Here is a 24,622-nt window from a genome sequence, read left to right as displayed (position 1 = left end):
TCTTTGCCAACTTTGTCAACTTCTGTTATTTGGGTGGAGAAGATGATCTGCTGGTATTATCTATAGTATTTAATCAATAAGAAAACTCATCATACGTCAGTATTTTCCTTTGTACCCCTCCAAGATCTCTATATTTCCAGTACATTCTATTACACGTATACTTGAAATACTTGAAAAGCTTACTCAATAGTGAGTGGACATGTGTGAAAATGATTGATAATGATAAGTATCTGAAACATAGGTTTATTCCATAGGAGGGGGGGAGAAATTTCTCAATTGCTCCCCCCCCCCCACCAAATTTGCCCAAGATTTTTATCAGAAGTGTCTGGGTTCCATCGGCGACTATTCCGCCGTTGTGTGCAAATGATTTATAACGTATTTCGTGTGTGTGTCTGTGTGGGTGGGGTTGTCCCATAGCGGTACTATGAAAAATTGCCTTCGTACCGAACTTGGACAACTTGCGAGGTTTTCTAAATCAAAAGTGTTTGTGTTCTAGTGACGACTGTTCCGCCGTTTTGTGAAAATAATTTATAACGATAAATATCTGAAACATAAGTTTACTCCGTGTGTGTTGGGGGGGGGGGGCAATTCCTCATAGATGAAAAATTGCTCTCCCGCCATCGCGATCTGGGAAGGTTTCCTTTTTTTTCAAAAGTGTCTGTGGCCCAGCGGCGACTATTCCGCAGTTGTGTTGTTACCCTCACTTGAACCAAGGACGACCAATTGGATATGCGCAAAGGGTGCTCTTTGCGTTCTTATATTATTTTTGAGAATTTTTTCCTGGAGCCAGTTGTTGTCAGATTGGGTCAATTTTTTGAAAGGGATGGAAGAGGGGTGTTTGCTTTTTAAATCAATACAGATATTGTGACCTTTGTTGCAGCTGTTGGGATGCCTGAATCAGCGATATGTGAACATATTCAATGATGTTACCGGAGAAAGTTACCAAGGAAAACATTGGAGAGAAAAATAGGACGTCTTTATGGCGGTCTTTCTAAATTAGGGGGTCTATATTCTTCAGTATGTTTAGTACAGGGCGCATTCGGACAAGCGTTGAAAATGTTTTACTTTTGCCGACCGAAGTTATTCTCGTAGGACATAGGTACGTAATAGAGTTTTGTTGCGCTAAATTTCCTTAAAACTTTAAATTTAAAGTAAAATTTGCCCCTCAAAATGAAGGAAAGAGCGTCTCAGGCGGTCAAGATTTCGAAATTTTCCCGGGCGATGCCTCGCACCGAATTGTAATCAATTAATATTCAAAGTGAGACACTTGGGCGCTTCTGACCGGGTTTCGCGTCATTAAGAGGCGACACCTGGTCGGAAGCAGCCCACGTGACCTCACTAACCACCTGTACTCTATCACCTGTCCACAGAACCGTATTTAAGCTTCAGAACGCGTATTCTCTGTCTTGTCGAGTTACGACGGTGTGGTCGATCGGCGGGGGACGGGGAGCAATAGAGAAGGAGAGACGCGTAGGCCGGGGGGGGGGGGGACTCAGGGGTGGTTGGTTTTCGTTCCTAGCCTGTTTGGAGGTCGAGTTGGCTAGTTCCAGGTGCTGAGGAGGGATCTTATTTGTACCGTCGTCATAATAAGTCGTATCCGTTCGAATAAGTCGAGTAACTTAGGTGGGCGCTGTGAATGAGCCTTGTGGGGTAAGGTAAAGGAAGATCGGCGAAGCTAGCACCCACCCACCCGCCCTCGTTCTTTTTTGTCACGAGACCGTTCAGTGACCCATCCGGCGACACTCCGGACTTTTTGCCCATACCTTAACCTTCTAATGGAGTTTCGCCATGGGTAGCTTCGGATAGAGTACTAAACTTATCTTTCCCCGCCGCCCTCCTATGATACGAAATTTCCTACCGCCCTTTCTGTTTTGTGTCATTTTTTTATGCATATAAATAGTTTCGGGGGCAGTTTTAGTGTTTCAGAAAGGGGGGCGGCCAAGGAAAAGTAGCTGGGGGCAGGGCCAGGGAAAAAAGATTTCGGCAAGGGGGGAGGGCCAGGGAAATTTTTTCTGACCCAACATCCCACGCACCGACCCTTTTTTTGTGTGTGTGCAAAATGTACGGCGCGACATTCAAGATGGCGGGCGAGCACTGGTTACGTGGCTTAGATTGCTGTCGTGAACTCATTTACTAAATCACTGCTGTTGGTGTCGACTCTCAGTGTAATTTGATGATTGCGCACTTGATAAAATGCCCAAAATATATATAAGGTTTAATTCAAAATCTTGTTCTGCGTGTGTGTGGCCAAATACCTGTCACTTCATCTGTTAAACATCACCAAAGCTGTTCTCCCCGCACTTTCACTTTTGTTTTCTTGATCATCACTTTCACACGTTAACTTTTTTATTATTTGGTAGGCTCACTACTCTCTCTTCGCAGCGCAGGGGCTGAATTGCGAGGACCGCACACTTGGGGCTAGATCGCAAGGGCCTGGAACGGCTGCCATTCGGCGCTAACTCAGGTGACCTCAATACGGCCATTGGACTGTAGGTTTTGAACCACTCACACCGGGAAGGACCCCTACTCTTTTCGATAAGTGCGGTGGGTTCTTTAACGTGCTCGAGGTGTGGCTCTCCTCGAACGCGGGACCTCCATTTACGTCCTATCCGAGGGACGTCCCTAACCGAAGCTAGGTACTCATTTACACCTGAGTAGAGTGAGGAAAGTCGTGTAAAGTGCCTCTCCCAAGGGCACAACATCCCGGCATATCGGTGGTTTCGAACCCGGGACCTCTCGATTGTGGGCAAAACACCCTACCGATTGCGCCACACGATGACACTCATCTGTCGTCTACTGTCGTCCACTTTGGGTCATGACGAGGTGTATTATGCAAAAAAGAATGACATTATCATCTTAAGTGATAATTCTCATTTAGGCCATGTTGATGTTATTAATATATGGATGACATCCTCTAGAGACCCCGAAACTGATGCAAGCGTGCGAATTAAATAAGAAAAATGACGAAATAAAGTTGCCTTCATTCTAAAATCTACCTGGTCAGAAAAGTTGAACAAAGCTAAACACACAGAATATATTATACAGAGATTTTTTCCTTCAAAACAGCATGTATTTTTATTTTTTATTTCTAAGCTGCTTTTTACGATTTAGAGTATGGCCGTGTGTGTGTTGGAGAATGGCCGTGTGTGTGTTGGAAAATGACGAAAATTGATACACGCGCGGATGTCATCCATATAATCAAATCAAATGGCGCTATATCCAAGCCATGAATACAGCGCAGGCTAGTGTCTTCCAAAAGTTGCTGAAGTCAAACCTTTGTACATTTGAAACTCTTGCTAGTATTAGGAAGGTTTGATATATCTCAGCGACCCCGCACTACGTTTTTGCACGTCAAAACATTGTTGTTATGGCTTTATCATGTCACGTGCCGATCGGCGTTGGTGAATTCTTTGTTCGCCGTAAAGTGGTGGGACAAACAAAGTGATTTTACCACCATTTGTCTTTACAATACTTTGGAAAATTCATGTGCAAAAAGACCCAAGGGAACAAGAACACCCCAGCACACTAATATACCACAGACTTCAGTATAAATACATGCTCGCATGGTGTTAACAGGCGGATAAAGCGTTACACTTACAATTACACTTACGTTTGCCCATAAATTGTGCATTTTAGAAGAGCTGATAATTCTTCTCATGGGTTAAACTTTTGGCTCTGTCCGTGAATAGATCGGACGTTACATTTCAACATGTTCCTGCTCTACTCCACATCATTTAATTTGTCCTCCACCTTTTGTATCGCTTTCATAAACTTATTATTTGTTCCTTTATATAAATTGTGTTAACCCCCGACACAATATTGGTAGGACCCAGGACCTGAGGGAGGAAGGAGCCGCTGGGCTGGTGTGAGTTACGGCAGAGAGAGGCCCGAGGATGGTGGCTGTATACGGGTTGCATAAATGTACTGTGTCTAGAGATCTTTTCGTGTTCGCCTGATACTTGAAAGGACATTTACTCATAACAATATAAAGTCTTCTAAGTCTGTTGTTTCACTTCATAACTTATTCCAGGTGAACCCCTGACACTAAATCATTTCAAGAATGGCTGACGGGGAACCTGCTAATAAAAGACATAAAGGTTTGTGTTCAAAACCACCTCTGCTTACAGGTATGTTGCAGTAAGAGTATGCTGGCAAGCAAGCCCTGTGTTGATTGAATGTGCTTACCAAATGACCTTTAAGAGAGGGTTTCATGTTTGATTGATGACAGTGTCTAACATTGAGAACTTGGAGTTTGGATCTCTGACTATGGCTAAGAGTTTTACAAAATGGATTCATTATGTTCATAAAAAATGGAGATACTGTTTTACTAATTGGGGGTATCTGTGTGTGTGTCTGTGTGTGTTTGCGTTTCCGGATTTTTGTAGGCAGCATAAATCAGGAACCTCTGGATGGATTACAATAATGTTTGGTATATAGGTCAAGGTCGATTTTGGGTTCCCTGGTATGTGACCTTGGTACTGCAGCAAAACTTCTGTTTTTGTATCTTTTGACATGGACATGCTATGGTCTTGATTTTTTTTTGCGTGGCAGATAGCTTGTGATGTAAGGAAGAAGTGGTGTAGGTTTGGGCCCACTAGCGGCTTGCTCTGGAACTGCAGGGGCATTTTTTTCAAATTCTTCCAAGGAGAATAACTGAACAAAGGAACGACGAATTTCCACGATATTTAGAATACAAGCAGCTTAGACAGAGAGGTACACAATTAAATGTAAATTATGCAAATAATGAGGAAAATCTATATTTGCATTGTTTTCCATTACATGACTAAAACACATGTAAAATAAGTAGTTTATAGCAGGTGGTACATTAACAGATGACAATTATGTAAATAAACTCCTAATCTGCATAATTCAGGCTAATGTACCATAATTCTTCTAAATGGTAAATGATTGCACTGTCAACATTGTGTCCTGTGTAAGTTAGTTAAGGTATACATGATAAAGTATGAATTATTCAAATATGGAAGTCATTTGCAAATCAAAATATTTCTTGGAGATCTAGATATAGGGTGTCCAAACTCTTGTTCAAAGATTAAGTTGGGTTGCAACATTTACGAGAGTTCTCTTAGAGATATTCCACACAGTCTGATTTTGATAAGAAGTAATTTGAGCTGTTTGTCCTCACCATGCAGGAGATGGAGACTCCGTCCTGGCAGGATCAGTAGGTAGGGATTCTCTTTTCATAATATCTATGAAAGATGGATAGTTGTTTTGGGTGTGTTTGTGCACATAAGGTCGTTTTTCGACCCCCTGGTGTGTGACCTTAGCTTGGTACCACAGCTAGAGTTCCACGAACACATATCTTCACCGAATAATCAGGGGATTATACCGATAGTCAAGAGACTTGAAGTTTGGTGGCTGTGTTCAGTTATTCTCGTTAAGGATATTTTGACAAAATATCACTGCAGATCAAGAGCAAGCTGCTAGGGGGCCCAAAGCTACAACAATTCTACTTACATCACAAGCTTCCTGACACCAAAGGATCAAGACCATAGCACGTTCAGTTCTGCTGAAGTACCAGGGTCACATACCAGGGGCCCAAAATCGACCCTGACCTTCGTCTTCCCAATACCTGACCACATAGTCATACTCGTACCAAGTATCGTCATAATCCATCCATTCTTGAGTTATGCTGACTACAAAAATCCGGGACCACAAACATCGCACACAACCACAGACGTTAACGGCGATGCTGAGACCGTGTCAGATGATGATCACTTTGAGGGGTTTTTCAAACCAGAGTGACAGTGAAAGTGAGAGTGACCAGCAGACAAAGTATCGCACTAAAGATCAGACAGACTCTCTATTCCTGCGTACTGATGAACGTTACCCCCCTGCTCGCACAATAGGATAGTCCGTGTACTTTGCCCCTCTCCTGTCTCCTGTGCACCTCACGCTGGTAACTACCGGGCTCGTTAGTCCTGACTCCTGCTGGACACAACAAACCAGTGCCTCAGAAACGCGTGTGGTAGCTGAAACATCGATTCTTTGAATGATTCCCTTAGCCATCAGATCATTGGTGGAGGAATCTCTAATTTCTTCCATGGTCACCCAAGACGTGTTGCCAAGGAAGGATAATTTCTCGGTGACGGCAGTTCCCCTGCCGGGCGATAGGTAGCGATGATAGGGTGGGAGGAATTCCGAACTTTGACCTCGTATGAAGACTAAATTGGAAGACAAGTTCGTTGTTGCGTTCTTTAGGTGGCTGAATGAAGTAGTGTTTCCCTATCAGGTACGACGTCAGGACCATCTGGTTGACGATAGTCCCTCACAGGGCCTGACCTTTCCTGTGTTTGTTGATTTAGCTCCGTCCCAGCGGGAGAGTAGTTTGGACGGTGGTAGTGAGATCACCAGAGAGCATCAATCTAATTTACACAGGCTTGCTGACAAGCAGCTGTTGTCCTTGAATATAGGTCAACAAAAGGTACTTAAACGCAATCATAAACAAGCCTATTTCACCACTTAATTAGACCCTGATTACAATTTCATACGTCTATATTTGTTAATCATTACCTCAATAACCTACCTGTCCAAAGCAATGCAAATCCATCAAACCCTACCCGAGTTATTCACCTCCAAAGGTAACAACAAAAAAGCCCACTGCAGTTCTAAGCAAGCCACTAGGGGGTCTAAACTTACATCAGTTACTACCTGCCCCAAGAGCTGTACACCACTTAAAAATCATTACCATAGCACTTGCATGAAATTTGACTACAAGCTTTTGGCGGATTGATAAACTTTCCTCATTTATTATGCAAATTATCGTCTCATTTGCATGACAAGTATTCAATTATGTAAAGCATCACCGAAACTATCCACATGCCATAGATTATGATAATCCGTCAATCCCTGCTGAAGTTATTCGTCTCCAAAGGTATTGACAAAAACGCCAACTGCAGTTCCAAACGAGCAGCTAGGGGGCCATAATTCACACCACTCACTTGCCGTCCCAGAAGCTATATACTACCTAAAAATCATGAACCTGGCGCCTCCAGAAAATTTGGCCTCAAACGTTGAAGCTCCGCTGCAGTACCTCATATACCCGCTAGGAGGCCCATTATCGAACTTGACCTTCCTCTTTGACACCCCTAACTATCCACTAAATATCATGCACAACCGTCAACAGCTCCTGGAGTTATGCTGGCGACATACAAATTCTCACACACACAAAACCTGCTGCAGTACTGTAGGAAAGCGCCAGATGAATCATTTTTAAACTTGACCTCCGTTTTAATAATCTCTTCCTACCTACCAAAAATCATTTAGATTCATCAACGTTTCCGTCACTTTTTTGGCCTACATACAAACACAGAAAAATTAAAAGTCCGCTGCAGTACTGTTGGAAGACGCCAGGTAAACGATTTTTGAACTTGACCTTCCTTTGCACAACCACTACGCACCTACCAAATATCATGAAGATCTATCAATTAAAGGTTTCCCGAGTTATGCTCTTGACATACATACAGACCCACACAACATCCGGCTCAACTGAAAACATAATCTACTCCGAGTTCCTCGGCGTAGATAAATATACAGTTCCAGTGTTTTGTACAATAGGACTCAAATGTATGTAACATATTAAGTTAATGGCAGGTGGAGCAACTATGCAAATAGATTCCTAGTTTGTATGATTAATGCAAAATTGCCATTATTAATCTATGTGGTAGAGGATTGGACTGTCAATATGTGTAACTTATCAAAGGTGAACATAACCAAGCATATATAAATGTGGAAGTCATGTGCATATCAGAATATTTCATGGAGATATGAGTGTTCTCCTAACTTTTGTTTATATCAGATTTCCGCCGAATTGGTCCAACAGATACAGTTTAAGGCGGTCGAGCCCATGACAGCGATCGAGCGTGTGTAACATCAATTGAGATATGGGAATGTGTAGATTTGCCCCTCAAATGACACCAAATATTTGCTGTACATGTACATCAAATATGTTTATTCATGATAACATGACGATTCAATATCTTCACAGATGTGGGTGACACAAAGCAAGAAGACCATGATGTACCGGATGGACAAACATACAGTATTGATAAGAGCAGGTAAGTTATGGTGCATCACTGTGAACCTGAAAGATTATGCGATCTGTAGTGGTGAATGCACTTATGAACCGTTGTAGTGCCAGATGTATGTTTGATACCTTGTGTTGCTGCTGCTCACAGAGCCCCGCCGCAGGAAGAACTTGTGAAGGAGCTTCCCATTTACAAAATGAAGCATCCACAGAGGGGTCTGTGTCTGGTGTTTAACAACGAGGAGTTCCGCCCATCGTTGAAGAAATTGACCAAGCGCCATGGCTCCACCCGGGATGCTGAGAATCTAAAAGCGGTGTTTGAAGACCTGGGCTTCTCTGTGGAAGTTCATAATAACCAGACGGCTATCCAGATCAGCGAGCACCTTGACTTAGGTATGTTGAACAAAGTTTAACTTAACTCTAAACCTTTTGTTTCCTGAAATCACTTATCAAACATCAGGTAAAGACAGTCTTGTTTTAATGGGGGTATTTCCGAGTCTTCATTAGAAGTGGCTGTTTCAATAGTTGTTGACACAACATGGATTGAAGCAATTTGTCGTCTTTGGTAATAGGATTTTTAGAATTTATAATCCCATCTACTAACGTTACCTGTAGATGATGGAAAGGTGACAGTATTCATCACTGTATACCTTCACTTTCACCAACTCTCAGCTGCTTCGGACGACCACAGCGAGTCGGATTGTTTCGTGTGTGTGTTTCTAAGTCACGGGAAGGATGGCAAGATCTGGGGGTACAACGGCGAGGTGGATCTCAAGGATCTGACTGACAAGTTCCGATCTGACGAGTGTCCAACACTCAAGGGGAAACCCAAACTCTTCTTCATTCAGGTCAGCAAATCATAATACTAGACGTATGCAATGTGTTCTGCATGATGTTGCGTGAGTACCATTATGTTGAAATCATATGATTATTAGCTAGACTGGTAGAAACTTTTCACATCAAAATTGCACAAACATGTATTATTAACGAATAATGTCAATGATACACATTGGTATAACTTTCATGTAAAAGTGTTCTACGAATGAAACTAGCAAACACGTAATGTCAATTGCTTTTAGAAAAGACGGTTCCCCAGTATGTCGAAACTATGAATACTTAATTGTACAGTACATCTCTCCGATCCTTCTCATCACAAATATCTAAGAAAACATTTCTATGCATCACATATAGAAGTGGTCCTGGGCTTGAAGTTTCTGAATGTAAAGTTCTTGTTTAGGCATGTCGAGGAGGCAAATACGAGGATCCCGTCGAGCCTCCAAATTCGCAAGAAGGTTTTCAAGGAGACGAAGAGGCGGAACCCATGGATGTGGGGGACTTCGGCGTGGACACCGGTGTGAAGCCCACCTTGCCAGCTGGAGCAGACTTCCTAATGGCCTACTCTACTTCTGAAGGTCACCGTGATTTTTTTTTCTCTCAGTCTGTAACATGCCGTGGTGAAGAATTGCCACTGAAGGTTTCCCAGAGTCAATGATCAAAGTAAAAAGAGCTTTAGAGTTATTCGTTTTAAAACTTAAAACTTCTACATTAAAGACATAAAAGGCATACTTAACTCCAGGGGAGAGTTTTCTGGTTATGCTAATAATATTTTTTTTCTGAATCCGGAAAAAACGTAGTTGTCTTGGTAACTTGATATCAAATTTGGACAAGGCAGCAGTTGTTATTGTTGATATACAGCATTGATATTGATAACCTCAAGGTTTAACATATTATATTACGAACAACTATTGGACAAACTTCAACTGGGGCGCTCTTAAGAAATATTGTGTTGAGATTAAAAAGTTACTTTGACTTTTGCAATGTTTTTCTTGATACTTGTTGGTCAACTCATAGCCTCGGTAACTTTATTTTCTACTTGGTTTGGGTCAAATATTGACTTTGATCGACCTTCGTCAATAATCCAATTGAAACCCATACTTGGTATTTAAAAATGGGTCCTCTAAAAAAATGGGGCGCTCTTAGGATAACTAGGTCCAATGTTGAAAATTATGTTTGTACCGTGTGTGTGAATAGTTGGTCATCAATTTTAACGTATTTCTTCTGTTGCTTTTACCAAAAAATTGACCTGGAACTTCAGCAATTCAGGAACCGATAACTAATGCTTCATTCCCATCATGTATCACATTACGCAGTTCCTGGCTTATAAATGGTTCGTTTATTTGTTCATCTGTGATTGATTTTTATAAATTTGGTTGTTTTTTTCTTCATAAAGATGTGGTGAATACACATTCTCCTCAGGAGTCAAGTTTACCTTAAACGTTAGATGAAGTTTGAAACAAAACCACCCGGTAGTTGACAATTTGTTGACATGCCCATTTTTATCATTAGATATGGCATAAGTAATTTTCATTTAGTATAACTTGGACTTCTCCTGTGTGGTCATGTTCTTCAGGTTTCCGCTCCAATCGTAATTCGGTGAAAGGTTCTTGGTACATCCAGAGCCTGTGCGCAGCGCTGCAGGAACATGGGACCACCATGGAGATCCACCAGATCCTCACTCTGGTCAACTGGATGGTGTCGTGCCGAGAGGTGGAGTGCAGCTCCGACAAGAAATCACTCCGCAAGAAACAGATGCCTTGCTTTATGTCCATGCTCACCAAAATGTTGGTGTTCACACCCAAAACTAAACACAGTCATATCTAAAGTGGCATGAATTGAAGCTAACAAATTTGACTGTCTTTTAAAGGAATACCTTTCGATTTACAAACTGTAATGGGGATCGACACCGGCAGATTCAGCGATTCTACCAGAACGCGGTCTATAACGTTAGATTCTAAAGACTTGAGTGATGAGTAACATGGTCTATTAATATTACAGCTGATGCTTAGTCATTATGTGATACACAAGTATATTTGATGAAGCTTCTCACTGCAACATATTGTACATTACACAAACCGGCCTAACAACTTTAAGAAATCAAAGAGATATTGTACTGAATGCAATCTGCTACTCAGAAAAGCATGTCATGTTGTAACGCATTTGAAAAGAATGAAGCTTCGCTGTTTTCAATAATCTGTTTATAGTAAATCAAAAAGCTTTAGTAAATATCATATCAAGCTAGTACCTGGTATAACACAATACTAAGAGATGATGAATCTTGATAGAATAGCAAAAGAACTGGTAAACATAGCTTCACTATACTAATACTTTGTGCACTACAGCAACCGTACGTATCTTACGCCAAAAATTGTTACTCAAGCAACTGGATAAAATTTTGAAATAGTTAGACGTTTCAGACAGCATCCGCTATCTTTCGTCAGTGACTAAGATTAGATAGCGGATGCTGTCTAAAACGTCTGACTGTTTCAAATTTTATCCAGTTGCTTGAGTAACTATTTATGGCGTATCTTATTACCTGGATGTCTAACATTCATCAACGTACTTATCTTAGTTTGTGGATTTTAAGATTTTAAGTCTTTAAACAATGATGAAGAGTTTCCTTTCGAGAGTCAACATTCCAATAAATCCAACTTGACCTCATTTTGGTGTTTTATTTCCTTGTGATAGAGAACAGTTACTTTTTCACAAATCAGACATCTGTTAAAACTAGAGTTCCACGAACCTATACCTTAGGCAAAATGTAAATCTTCATGTTCCCCGGTAGGTGGAAGTGTTCGACTCGATAAGCAGGGTGACTGGGGTGGTAGCCGGAAGGAACTATCGTGGTTGGGGCCGTAGGGTTAGTAAGTGTAAACGATGGGTTTGTAGTGTACGGTGTTGTATTGCATTTTTATAGTATTGGATTACGGCAAAATACAGAGCCGGTGGCACATTTTCTGCCATGTCAAATGGTCGTAGTAATATCTTTGTATCGTAAAGAACTGTTTTAATTATAAAGTTAATGAATAAGGCCCGGCCGTTACTGTAACAGCTTTCATACTTGAGTCCTTTACTCGTGGGACGGTCATAATGGCAGACCAAACACAAAATAAGATATTCATTTCCGTACCTACGGCCCTTTATTCACTTTTAAGAATTTTGACTAATGCTAGAGACACATTTCCAAACTGGCGCCCGGTCGGGCAGTGTGCGGGAAACAAAAAGTATGATATAAAAGACGAAAAATACACAAAACGTTAAAAATAGTTATGAGCATAATTTGTCCACATTTTTATTTTATTTATTTATTTGTACTTATTTTTCATTCCCGTAAAAAGCCCGGCCGGGCCCCGGTCTGGAAATGTGACCCTAGCATAACTGGTATTGGACATTTACACATCTTTGCCTACCCATATCAATCCTTATTCCTGATCCCATCCTGATATAATACAATATGAAGAGTGCAATATGAAGACAAACGCAGGAGATACAGCCTTTACGTCCATAGATCTAACTTGTTATAATATGTAGATATTAAGCCTTTTTCAGTTTGCCCTCCCATTGTACAACGATGTAGGTTTACACAGAATCCAGTGAGTATGGCTGCTATTACCTGCCCAACACCCATAATTTACCTGCCGAACACCCTTGTTCTAGCATCCCAACACGCCCAAGCATTCTCGAGCAACTTATCGTGTTCACACACACACACACATACACACACACACACACACACACACACACACACACACACACACACACACACACACACACACACACACACACACACAGACACTTTTTGTCAGAAGTAAAAGGTAATTCTTCTGCAATACCACTTTTATGCATATGTTCACGGGTCAAAGGCGTCACCTGGCAATCCATACTATAACTGCAGGGTGCTTTGCAAGCACACGACGCCTCAGCTCGAACTATTGCAGTTCTTGTAAACATTGTTATGCGACGCTTTGATCTAGGAGAATTCTAAAATCATGTAACATTTTCAAATAAAAAGACATTCTTTACAAACATCATTATCAAATTACGAAGTAGCGCACGCTGCCTAGAAATTAAGAAAGGTCGTCACTACAACACACCAGCCACTCAGAGACTGCGTTCAACTTGTATAATCTGTTAAATATGGATTCCATTTTATAATGCATTACCTTACATGTAGTGAAGAAATAAAATCATGAATACATCTCAACCGTAGCAAAGACGTCAGATCAGAGTAACGCAGCCCCGCGACCGGTCTGGATGAAACCTCAGGTGATACGAGATCCAGCGCGTTGTTTTATCTATGAACAACGCGCAGTCGTCGGTATAGTATGCGTGCATTTCTATAAAAACGCTGAACGTGCACAGCAAAGTGATTTTGACGACTGCTCACTGCAAACTACTGCGCAGTTCTAGTAAACATTGCCAGGCGACGCTTTTGATCCACCAACATAGAGGTGCTATAGCAGAAGGTATACTTTCTCCTATGCCACAAGATTTATATGCTTCGTGAGTTTCTTACTTTCAATATTAAATCAGACCAGTTTTCCGCACACAAGCAAGTGATCTGTTTCTAGCGCTTAACACTTTTTACTCACATACACACGCTCAAACATGTTTGAACACAAACAAAAGCTGTTCTTTATGCTGAACACTACTCACACACACACACACACACACTCACACACACACACACACACACACAAACATGTATGTCCTTGATGCTGCACACCACACCTGTCAGACACACAGACATACCTGTCCTTGGTACTGAACACTATCCACATACCTGTTACTAGTACAGACCACTATCTACACACAGGCAAACATAACTGTCCTTGGTAATGAACGCTATGCACACACAAACATACCTATCCTCGGTACTGAACACTATCCACACACTAACACACCTGTCATTGATATCCGTGAACACCATACAGATTTTAATTTTTTTAATCATTGTCTGTTTCTGTGACTGGTACGTATTGTTCCCATCTTTGATGACATGTATGACCAAACCTTCCCTGGAATAGGAGGATAATTCCCTCGGAGCCATCAATGGTGCGGTCACCACACACGGATTCCTGTGACACGACCCTGAGTCGTACGGATAGCCATACTATCGGTCTATATGAAACATTGTGAGCAGTCCGTTTGTTGTAGTTATAGTATCCGTGTATTCTCAAAGCGTTGAAGATGTAAAAATAATATTGAAGAACGTCGGCGGACGCAAAGAATAATGCAGTTCTTGCATATATAAGTAATGGCGGTAGATGATTGCAGTTTTATTTGGGATTGCTAGGCGTCGCTTTTGATCCATGAGAATGAACGACGCTTCTAGGGCAACATGTCCTTGGTACTGAACGAGATTCCAGCTATGGCACGAACTTATAAGTATACAGAACACTACCATAAACAATTGCAATCACACCCGATCTTTGCACTAAACAATTCACCTATTTGACACCGATAAACATTTAGTGGTGCTGAAATCGACGATTTGTAAACATTTTTGGCGGTTTCTAGGTGTCATTATATCCCCCTCCCTCTGCAGGGAGGGAATATATTGTTTTTGCTGGCCTGTTTTTTTTATGTTTCGCCAACGAAACATACTGTTTTTGTCAGGTTTTTTCTTCTTCTCCTTCTTCTCCTTCTCCTGTCAAATCTTCAAATCGCTTCTTCTCGGTCGTCCGTCGACCAAATTAGCTGAAATTTAGTATGCAGGTAGAGTACGTGTATACCCCTAGACCCTTTTTTAATTTTTTTTATATAAGTTTTTAAGATGATTTTATCAAGGTTTTTTGGTCATTTTCAGACAAAAGTCGCACATGATGGCCTCCAGTGCCGTGGTGTTGAAACCTAAGGACCTGAAATTTGGTTTAGTTGTGCATTAGATATTTACCCAAAGGACCCCATTATTTTTTTTGGCATACACTACTTCAAAATGATTTATTTTGCCATTTTTTGATGGAATTTTTGGTTATTTTTTGTCGGTGCCAGCAAGAACTAGGTCATATTGTAACATAAGCCCTCTGACACTTCCCCTGTCTGGGACTTAAAACCAAGCAGATGTGAGGTGGTAGATCTACTAATGGTATTACAGAAAGTTATATGTACCTTATGTTACATGGCACGGATGTTATATTTGAGATGTAGGTACCTATAGGAAAGGTGAATACACCTGACAATAAATTATGCTAATGAGGCCCTAATTTGCATAATATATGCATGAAGTTCTATTTCCCTTACCGTAAAAGCTGCGGATGTCATCTTTGAGGTGTAGGTACCTTTAGGAAAGGCGAACACACCTGGCCATAAATTATGCTTATGAGGACCTCATTTGCATGATTTATGCATAAACTTGTAATTCCCTTACCGGAAAAGCTGCATATGTCAGATTTCAGATGCAGGTACCTTTAGGAAAGATGATCACACCTGGCCATGAATTATGCTAATGAGGACCTCATTTGCATTATTGATGCATAAACGTGTATTTCCCTTACCGTAAAAGCTGCGGATGTCATCTTTAAGATGTAGGTACCATTAGGAAAGGTGAATGCACCTGGCCAAACATTATGCTAAGTTATATTTCCCTTATGGTACATGCTACGGATGTCATATTTGAGGCGTAGGTGCCTTTAGAAAAGGTTAATACACCTGGATATGAATTATTCTAATGAGGACATTTATTTGCATAATTTATGCAGAATTTTGTATTTCCCTTACAGTAAATGCTACGGATGTCATATTTGACGTGTAGGTACCTTTAGGACAGGTGAATACACCTGGATATAAATTATTCAACTGAGGACCTCTTTTGTATAATTGGTGCAGAAACTTGTTACAGTAAATTCTACGGATGCCATATTTGAGATGTAGGTACCTTTAGGAAAGGTGAGATCACCTGGATGTTAATTATGCTAATGAGAACCTAATTTTCATAATTCCTGCATAAACTTTTATTTCCCTTATGATACATGCTACAGATGCCATATTGGAAGTGTAGGTAACTTTAGGAAATGTGAATACACCAGGGTTAACATTATGCTAATGAGGACCTCATTTGCATAATCAACACAGAAACTTCTATTGCCCTTACAGTAAATAGTACGGATACCATATTGGAGGTGTAGGTTCCTTTCGGGAAGGTGAATACACCTGGATGTGCGTTATGCCAATTAGGACCTTATTTACATCATTAATGCAGAAACCCCATATTCCTTTTGTTGTAAATGCTACGAATGTCATATTCGAGGTGTAGGTACATTTTAGAAAATTGAATGCAACGGAATGTACATAATGCTAATGAGGACCTCATTTGCATAATCTATGCAGAAACGTCATATTTCCCTTTCGGTACATGCTACAGATGTCGTATTGGAGGTGAATGTGACTTTAGAAAAGGTGAATACAATGGAATGTGTGTTATGCTCATAAGGACATCATTTGCATAATTGTTGCAGCAAGTTCATATTATCTTTACGGCAAATGCTATAGATGGCATATTGGAGGTGTAGATAGCTTTAGAAAAGGTGACTACAACGGAACGTCAGTTACGCTAATGAGGACCCAGGTTGCATAATTCATGCAGCCACTTCATATTTCTTTTGCCGTTAAGGGGAAGGGAATATCCTGCATTTTATCGAAAATAATACCCTAAAGGCTTCTAGTTTTTTGTCTGTCTTTCCATCAAAAAAGAAAAATAGCTACTAAAGCAACCAGTGCATTTTTTTCAAATAGTCAGTTTAGCGCATTTTTTCACTTTGATGAACACCTATTTGATATTAGGTATGATAATAGTATCAGTCATATAACTATATCAGTCAAGAAAACAGCACACCTCTGTACACACTTCACAAGACATGTATTGTCTGGCTTTTTGCAAAGCCATCGCTTGTAACAGACAGTATCACATGGGAATTGCTTTACAATGAATATAAAGTATCCTTTTTAAAATATCTGATAAAACTTGGTAATATAAATATATATCTTCTTCCATCTTTCCATAAAATCTATGTCATGCTCTGCTAGTTTACAAATAATGCACAGATGCAGACACTGCACATTTATACATATAATTTTCTTTCTACATGCAAGTTAAAATCTTGTGTCATACAACCTGACACAAATATTGTAAGCTAAATCCTATTTATTTTTCTGCAGGAACATTTTTGATCCTGTTGCGACCACTAGTCCAAGGAACTTCTTGCCGATCTTGAACAACACCTTCTCATGTTTACGGGGAACAGAGGATCTCCTCAACTTATCAATCAGTGACAACGTTTTCCCTGCTTTTCTTAGTACAGATTGACCAAGTCCTCCACTATTCCCCATCTGTTGTTCCTGTGTAGATGAGGAACTCAGCAGCATCTCAGCTGTCAGCCTCTTATCCTCCTCTGACAACAGCTTGGCTCTCAGCATGGTGTTGTCACTGCAGGGCAGCAGAAATTGCAATAAAACCATTTGTATTTAGTCTCAAATATTCACGTTTCTTATTTGAATTAAGTGGTAATTCTTGCGCATACTTCATTGTAACAATTGATATTGAATTCACGTTTCTTGTCAATTTCTGAAAAGTAACAATTGGAAAACAATACAATCATAGCTTTACTTAGAACTACAGTGAAATTTTCTGTGAATGGATTCGCTGAGATGATTTACTAGTAATTGTCCTATATTGTTTTATTCGTATTGGTGAAAAAAACACAAAGTCGACTCACTCCCTCTGTTCCTCTAACAGGATCTCGAGCTCCGCAATCCTAAACTCGCTCAGCTCTTGTACTTCCACATCTCGGCTGTCGAAACCAGAAATAAGTGAAACATCAATGGTTACCTTTCAACTCTAGCCAAACACCAAGTTGTTCATGCAAGTTGATGCCACATACTGTCTACCTTCATCATAGGTCGTTAAGGATGAAAAAGATTTTCCTAATGTTCTGGACTGTGGGAATGAAAGGTGCCTCCACACCTGAGGTGTTGCCAAAAAGACACAGAAGCTATTACTCACCAGTCTCCTCCTGCCTTCAGAGCGGCCACCTTTTCCTTCAGATCAGTGATCTGCCGGTTCTTCTGAGCACTCCTGTGGGAGATGATAAGGTTGGAGAGTAAACAATCTGAGCAAATAGACATTTTCTATACCAAGGAAAGATATCAACCCAACATTGGAAAACCATGTTACACATGCAGTACATGTCCCTGTGGCATAAGCGGTAACGCAACCCCACTGCTTTTTCACAGCTTCTGTAAATTTATTTTTCTTTCAAGGGGCTTGATTTTGCAGAAGGGGGTGCAAGGAGGTTTTTGTGGTGTTTTAAGCTCGTGTTGGAAACAATGCTGCAATACAGTCATTTTACTAAGTAATACACTGAATATGTGATGTTATAATTTTGCAACAGAATTTTAGGTCCCAATAAAAACCTCAAAAATAAAACCTTCGCAAACATATAAACATCTACAGTATTTGTTCACAAGAAACTACATAGAAAAACACTTTAAGTTGTTAAAAATATCTACAAACCTGATCTTTTCCTTATGTAGTTCACACAAGGCCCTGATAAAAAGAAATGACAAAGTGCACATTATATGAATTGTAATGTACATTGTGTATTAATGTTTATCAACCTCCTTGTTTACATTTGTCTGCTCACATGTAAGATTTTCTTCAACTTCAACTTTATCTAAGATGAATGTAGTCAAATCCTCTTAAATCATTCAATTAAATGCTTTACTACAAATTATTTTAAATAGTCCTCTGTTTTGAAACTCCCATTGCATTTACTTCTCAGGAGAAATGACCTGAGGCAAAGTGTGTTTTCTACCACGGTCTATACTTAATTGTCCTCAATTACAACAATTCAGAAAACAACTTGTTTGATCTCAGACAACAAGGTCACATTCCAGGGGGCCCAAAATGGACCTTGACCCTTGTCTTTCCAAGACCTACCCACATACCAAATATTATCCATCCAAAGGTTCTGGAATTATGCTGACTACAAAATCCGGAAAGTTAACACACACAGACAGACACACAGACATGCCAAAACTACACCTTAATTCTTCATGTCCGTTATTACTGTACTCACGTTACTAGGTCTGCACGAGACTGGTAGAGCTCCCTGTGTTTGGGAACAAATTATATTCAGATTTAATACAAGCATTACTTGAAATGGATACAAAATTTCATCAAATCATGGAAAATAATATGTATTTTAAGACGGCACAACAATTAAGGGCTTACATGTTACTTGTTACAGATGTTTGAAAAAGATTTTCATGTCAGGCTAGGTAGAAAATTTTTCCTACCGGTATTGAACTGACACTGAGTAAACATTTTCTCTATTCTGACAATTGGTGTTCACCAAGAATGTAGTCACACAATATTTTTGACTTCACAATTTTCATTCCCAGATGGAATTAGTTCAGCTCAGAACTGAACTGACCCAAGCTTAAAACACAATCATGTCAATACATAATAGATATTTGGCAATGGTGTACTATTATTTCAACTTGCAAAACAACTTAAAGTTTACACATGAACATAAACTACAAACTTTAAGATGGAACACAAAATAAGTTTCAAATTTATGATATTACCTTTCATGTCTGACCTTGGCATCATCTGCTTGCCTATGATAATCAAAGAACAATTGTGCATTAAAATAGACAATTGATTATCCTGTCAGTCATCTAATGAGCTGACAAAATTGCTCAATGTATCAGAATATTGATAATACCATTCCAGTCACAAGTTTAGAGATTGCAAATGAAAACTACTAAGGATTCCACTGCATACATGTACTTTCTCATCAACACAGAAGGTTCAAGTGTTTTTATCATATTTAGGTTTGTGCAAAGGTTACTGTGAGTATAGTAGAAACCTGAGATCCAAATAGAAATCAAATTGTCAGAAAACGATAAAGACTGAGAGAAAAAAGAAACTTACAGCTTATAATCAGCGAGGAGAATCTCCAGCTCAGCAATTTTGAATGAAGACCTGGCCAGGTCATCTTCGGAAACTTTGGCTTGCCTGTTTCAGGGAGAAAACATGAAGTGCATCAATTCTGTCACTGTCCTTACAAATATGATTATGTCATAATAATAAACTGTAGTGCTCTATATTATGGATTATAGCCAGACGCCGTCTCATGTTTGCAAAGCTGGTGTGTAACACTTAATAACAGTCACAGTTACTTAATGGACAAGTGCATAGCTTTTTGAGATCACTTGCACACTAAGCTTTGCAAAGACGGTGAAGCGTTTGTTGTATTGGATGTTTGCAGAGTAACGAAGTGTTGGAAGAAAACTTACTGTAGAGACAATTCTAGCATCCGGTTGCATTCCCTGAAAAGTAGGAGGTAAAACGCTCTTTGCATTAGACTTCAGACACATTACACACCTTTGAAAAAATCACACACACATCGACACACACACACACACATATACATAATATACATTTACACACACAAATACACATACATATACACAGAAACATACACAGACACACAGACACCTTATATTCTGCGAAGTATGAACATGCATACACGCTTACACACATACATACATACATACACACGCACACAAACACATCTACACACACATACACACACATACAAACACACTAACACACACACACGCATACATACGCAATACAAGTCAAAAAATAGAAACCCTCACACATATACACACACATACACACACATACACACACATGCACATAATATAATACATGCAAACAAGCACACACAATACATACACACACACACACACACACACTCACATACAAACATTCATGTTCAAACACAATGATCTTACAAATACACATACATACATGATACAAATACACACATACAAGCACAAATAACCACACAAACTCACATACCCAGACTCTCACACAAGCAAAACACAAACAGAAACTTACGCCTACAAATATGTTTGCACAAATATACATACATACACTCACACACACAAACACACCAATGCACGCACACATACACACTTGTGTGCACACATTCAGGTGCACACACTCATTCACATATATAGACACACACACGCAGATACAGGCAGCAGCCTATACATACATACATAGTACATACACACGCACACTTATACACACACTTACTCACACACACACACGCACAAACTTATACACACACATGCACACACTCAATAACACACATATGCACACACACACACACAAACTAGCAAACACATACATGTACACTCGCTCACTCTCACACACACACACACACACACACACACACACGCACAAACACATCACTTTATAAACACACATAAAAACACTCACAGTGGCAATAGGAGAAAGACTGTAGTGGACAATAACAGATCCCCTTAGCACATTTCTACGTCATAGACCTCAGTATAAATACATGCTCCCAGTTTTAAACAAGCTTAGAAAAGTTACACACCATGCATCTTTAGAAAAACTGACATTTCTTCCCATGGGTTACACATCTGGCTCTGTGCTTTTGTAAGATAAATGATGTTTTGAATAAACTGGACAATAATGGTTACTGCTATATTACATGTATTTACCTGTGAAGAGCATTCAGGGTCCCCTGCCAGTGGACTGAAGCTGTATCTCTCCTCAGACTGCAAAGGAATAACAGATAAAGACAGTTAAAGTGATGTAATGTCACTGCAAACTGTCCTGAAATATTTGTAGTCTCTGACTCAGCATAAGTGGATATTACACAGTTGCAGTTGAATAGTAATTTGCAGTTTTGGTAAGAAATTTTCTTTAAAAAAAAATTTGTGAGTTATTTCATGTTTGTCTTGTCAATGATAATCTAAAGGTGCACTCTGAGACTGATATTACAAGCAATTCCTTTCACAGACATTTGAAAAAAAACTTCCTGCTATAATGGACAAGATACAAAAATTCTCATTGAATAAGGCCACACATGTACAGATTCCTTGTTTCTTGTATGTACCATTCAAAATATGAATCAACTCCATGATACTCTAGCTGTTACATGGTTTTTTTACATTCAACAATATGCAATGCATTAAAAGTTCAAAACACATTGTTTGCCATGTTGATCAGGAACTAGGGGTGCCTTTCTTTTTTGCCTGCCTGTTCTATTGATACAAAAATGTAAGAACCAAGAAAGCACATTGGTATGGCCTAAAACAAGCTAATAAACACACACACACATGAAGTATAAGTTGTAGCTATCAAGATAGGATCATGATCATTCATTCCCCCTCCTTTCTCTTACTTCTGACATCATCATTATCATCATCATAATGACATCATCAAACTGACTAAACAGTTTCTTACTGGCTAGAGAAGGCTGCTTCTCCCTGACTCTGCTGAGAGTAGGAAAGGAAACATGCTGGAATGAGAACAAAAACACAAACAAACGAACAAACAATACAACAGGCAAAAGATAAACATGTTGATTATAGAATAAATAAGGGCAAACTATGAGGGGAAATTAATGTTGGCGTAGTTCTTCACCTTAACTGAAATCTCTAAAGAGTCGTAGAGAGAGTAGGTGAAATAAAAGAACTGATACGGCGCAGGGGAGGTCAAAGTACAACATTTGTGTCCAACTGTTCCCGTAAAGTAACATTTTTGGTTAATGTTTTGAAGAAGAAAAAACAAGGAAATGACAACTTACCTTTATCGACTCCATAGTCATTTTTTCGTCACGTCGACACAGTCGTGCAGACTTCAGAATTCTCGACTTCTCAGAACGTCAGACCTACAGAGGTCATCAAAACAAACAACGTTTGAATGTATCTCACAGAGTCTCTGGTTTACTCGGCAACAACAATACATTTGTCGGTTTATAGATATATTCCTAAGAACAACTAAAACTTCTGTCTTTTCTGTTGAGTGCGAAATTGTCCTTACAAACTTTGGTGACCTTGAATCCTAGCCAACCTTACGGAGCGCCACATGAACTTGTCTCTACTTAGTTTAGCTACAAAATAAGCGCTTTTTGAAGCTCTAGAGTCTTTCGTGGCATGTACACAACAACTAAACGTAGAATTAAACGAAGATTTTAGCTTTTTCCAGGTTCTTTCAATCTATTTTTCTCGTCTAAACAGGAGAGAACAAACTTCCTCACCTAGTTCTCGGACTCGAACTTGTCATCTGTGTGGAACCCGTGTCCATGGCAACCGGCGTAAACAGGAAAAATCGAACGCTGGGAGGAATGACCCTGAGTTTTTTCAGTTAGAAATGAAAGAAATCGTCCAAAACAAATATTGTGTCGGCTCATTTATAAAATAAAAACTTCTATTTAGACTTGACGATCGTTTGTTGAAAGCATGAGATGATCTAGTTGACCACTAAGAATACATATAAAAAGATGTCCGCGTTTTCTCGCTGCAACTTATGCTTCATCATTCCTGTTCTACCGCGGATGAGCACAAGAGTAACAATCGGGTTGTGGCTGTGAAAACCTGGTAATGTGTCACCATTATGACACCTTTAATATTGTAAATAAGCAAAGAACGGAAGCTTGTAATTAACTATGAATTGGAATATTGTTAGTATACTCATCCTATTACCAAAAGCGACAAACTGTCATCACGAAAGTCATCCGCCCGAAGTTCATGGAATGGACGGACTACATTCTCTCGCGGATTGTGAACAGAAATTTCGTTTCTCCCTAAGGCCACACCATCTCAATTTTATGGATGACATCCTCTGGAGTCCCCAAAACAAATGCGAGAGAGCGAAAAAAAAAATCAAGCAAAAAAAAAAAAGATGATAAACCGGAAGACTACATAGCTGGTATTGCGAATTAAACCACAGAACACAGTGTAACAAACAAACTAGTCTTTATTTGTTGGAATTATAAGCTCATATCAAAGTGCTTTTAACATGGATGATGCCTGGTTTAAAGACCCATATGTAACATTTAGCCGTTCAAAGAAAAACAAAACAAAATGTGTTCGGCTGTGTACACAACATTACGCCTTCAGTCAGAGCAAAACATCAAACTCTGTAGGCAACCCGGCCAGAGATAATATCATTTAGTTTAATACAGACATGTACAATGATAACGTGTTAAGTGTTGTCATATCATTAACAAAATACTACTGGTCTCATGAGGGGCGGCGCCCTCTTCAAATCGCTCCTAGTCACATACATAACAGTTGTGTTAGACAATGTGAGTGTATATAGTGTATCACGACAAGCCGGCTCAATGCTGCCCCTTTGCGGCAGTATGAGTCTACAAGTTTCGGAGCCGCTTCGGATTTTTTTTTTTTTTTGAGAACAGGCGAAAATCAATGCGCGCGCGGATGTCATCCATAAAATTAACTTGGTGTGGCCTAAAGTATAATCCTTTGCGCGCAGGAGAGGATCAACAATGACTTCATATATATTATGATGAAACAAATGACTGACCAGTTGATGGAATACATTGATTCCATTGTGGCTCTAAAACTCATACTATTACTGAAATTTACAAAGCAAACAACGATACCTGCTCTCGAGCCCGAAAAAAAATCATAAAAGACAAAGATGGGTGATGTCCTTGGTGCTGATCTCATCATCTGCCTGTATCACCTGCGCCGGCCTGTCGTACTGTAGCATCCAGCTAGGTGGCGTTTCCCCACCAGTGACCGAGTTACATTTTCCCTGTCAATTTCCGCTGTACCAGTGTGTGTGAATATACAGCATAACTCAACAAGTAATGGTGCTTTAAAAATCACCCAGATGACGCATGGTCGTTAAGGTACATCAATTGTGGTTTGAAGTTTACTTGA

General features: G+C 39.8%; 2 long non-coding RNA genes across 4 annotated transcripts in view; one reads left to right on the top strand and one right to left on the bottom strand.

The window, feature by feature from the left end:
- The window catches only part of LOC136431298 (uncharacterized), a 49,733-nt gene extending 26,365 nt beyond the window's left edge, over window positions 1-23,368 (bottom strand). The window contains exons 1-6 of one of the 3 annotated variants that reach the window (XR_010755017.1): window positions 22,972-23,368; window positions 22,519-22,602; window positions 21,428-21,484; window positions 19,818-19,901; window positions 19,469-19,501; window positions 18,958-18,990 (exon numbers count right to left, since the gene is read on the bottom strand). This is a non-coding gene — a long non-coding RNA (uncharacterized lncRNA). Of the gene's footprint in view, window positions 1-18,957; window positions 18,991-19,468; window positions 19,502-19,817; window positions 19,902-21,427; window positions 21,485-22,175; window positions 22,286-22,518; window positions 22,768-22,971 lie in introns of those variants that run through there. The other 2 variants (XR_010755016.1, XR_010755018.1) reach the window with 2 other exon arrangements.
- LOC136431296 (uncharacterized) lies at window positions 5,142-8,395 on the top strand. Its single transcript, XR_010755014.1, has 3 exons — window positions 5,142-5,183; window positions 8,006-8,075; window positions 8,196-8,395. It is a non-coding gene; the product is annotated as an uncharacterized lncRNA (long non-coding RNA).
- Window positions 23,369-24,622: the final 1,254 nt, after the last annotated feature.

Source organism: Branchiostoma lanceolatum, chromosome 3, assembly GCF_035083965.1.
Source record: "Branchiostoma lanceolatum isolate klBraLanc5 chromosome 3, klBraLanc5.hap2, whole genome shotgun sequence".
NCBI lineage: Eukaryota > Metazoa > Chordata > Leptocardii > Amphioxiformes > Branchiostomatidae > Branchiostoma > Branchiostoma lanceolatum.
Note: the sequence above shows the minus strand (reverse complement) of the source record. Positions and strands in the feature narration are given on the sequence as shown.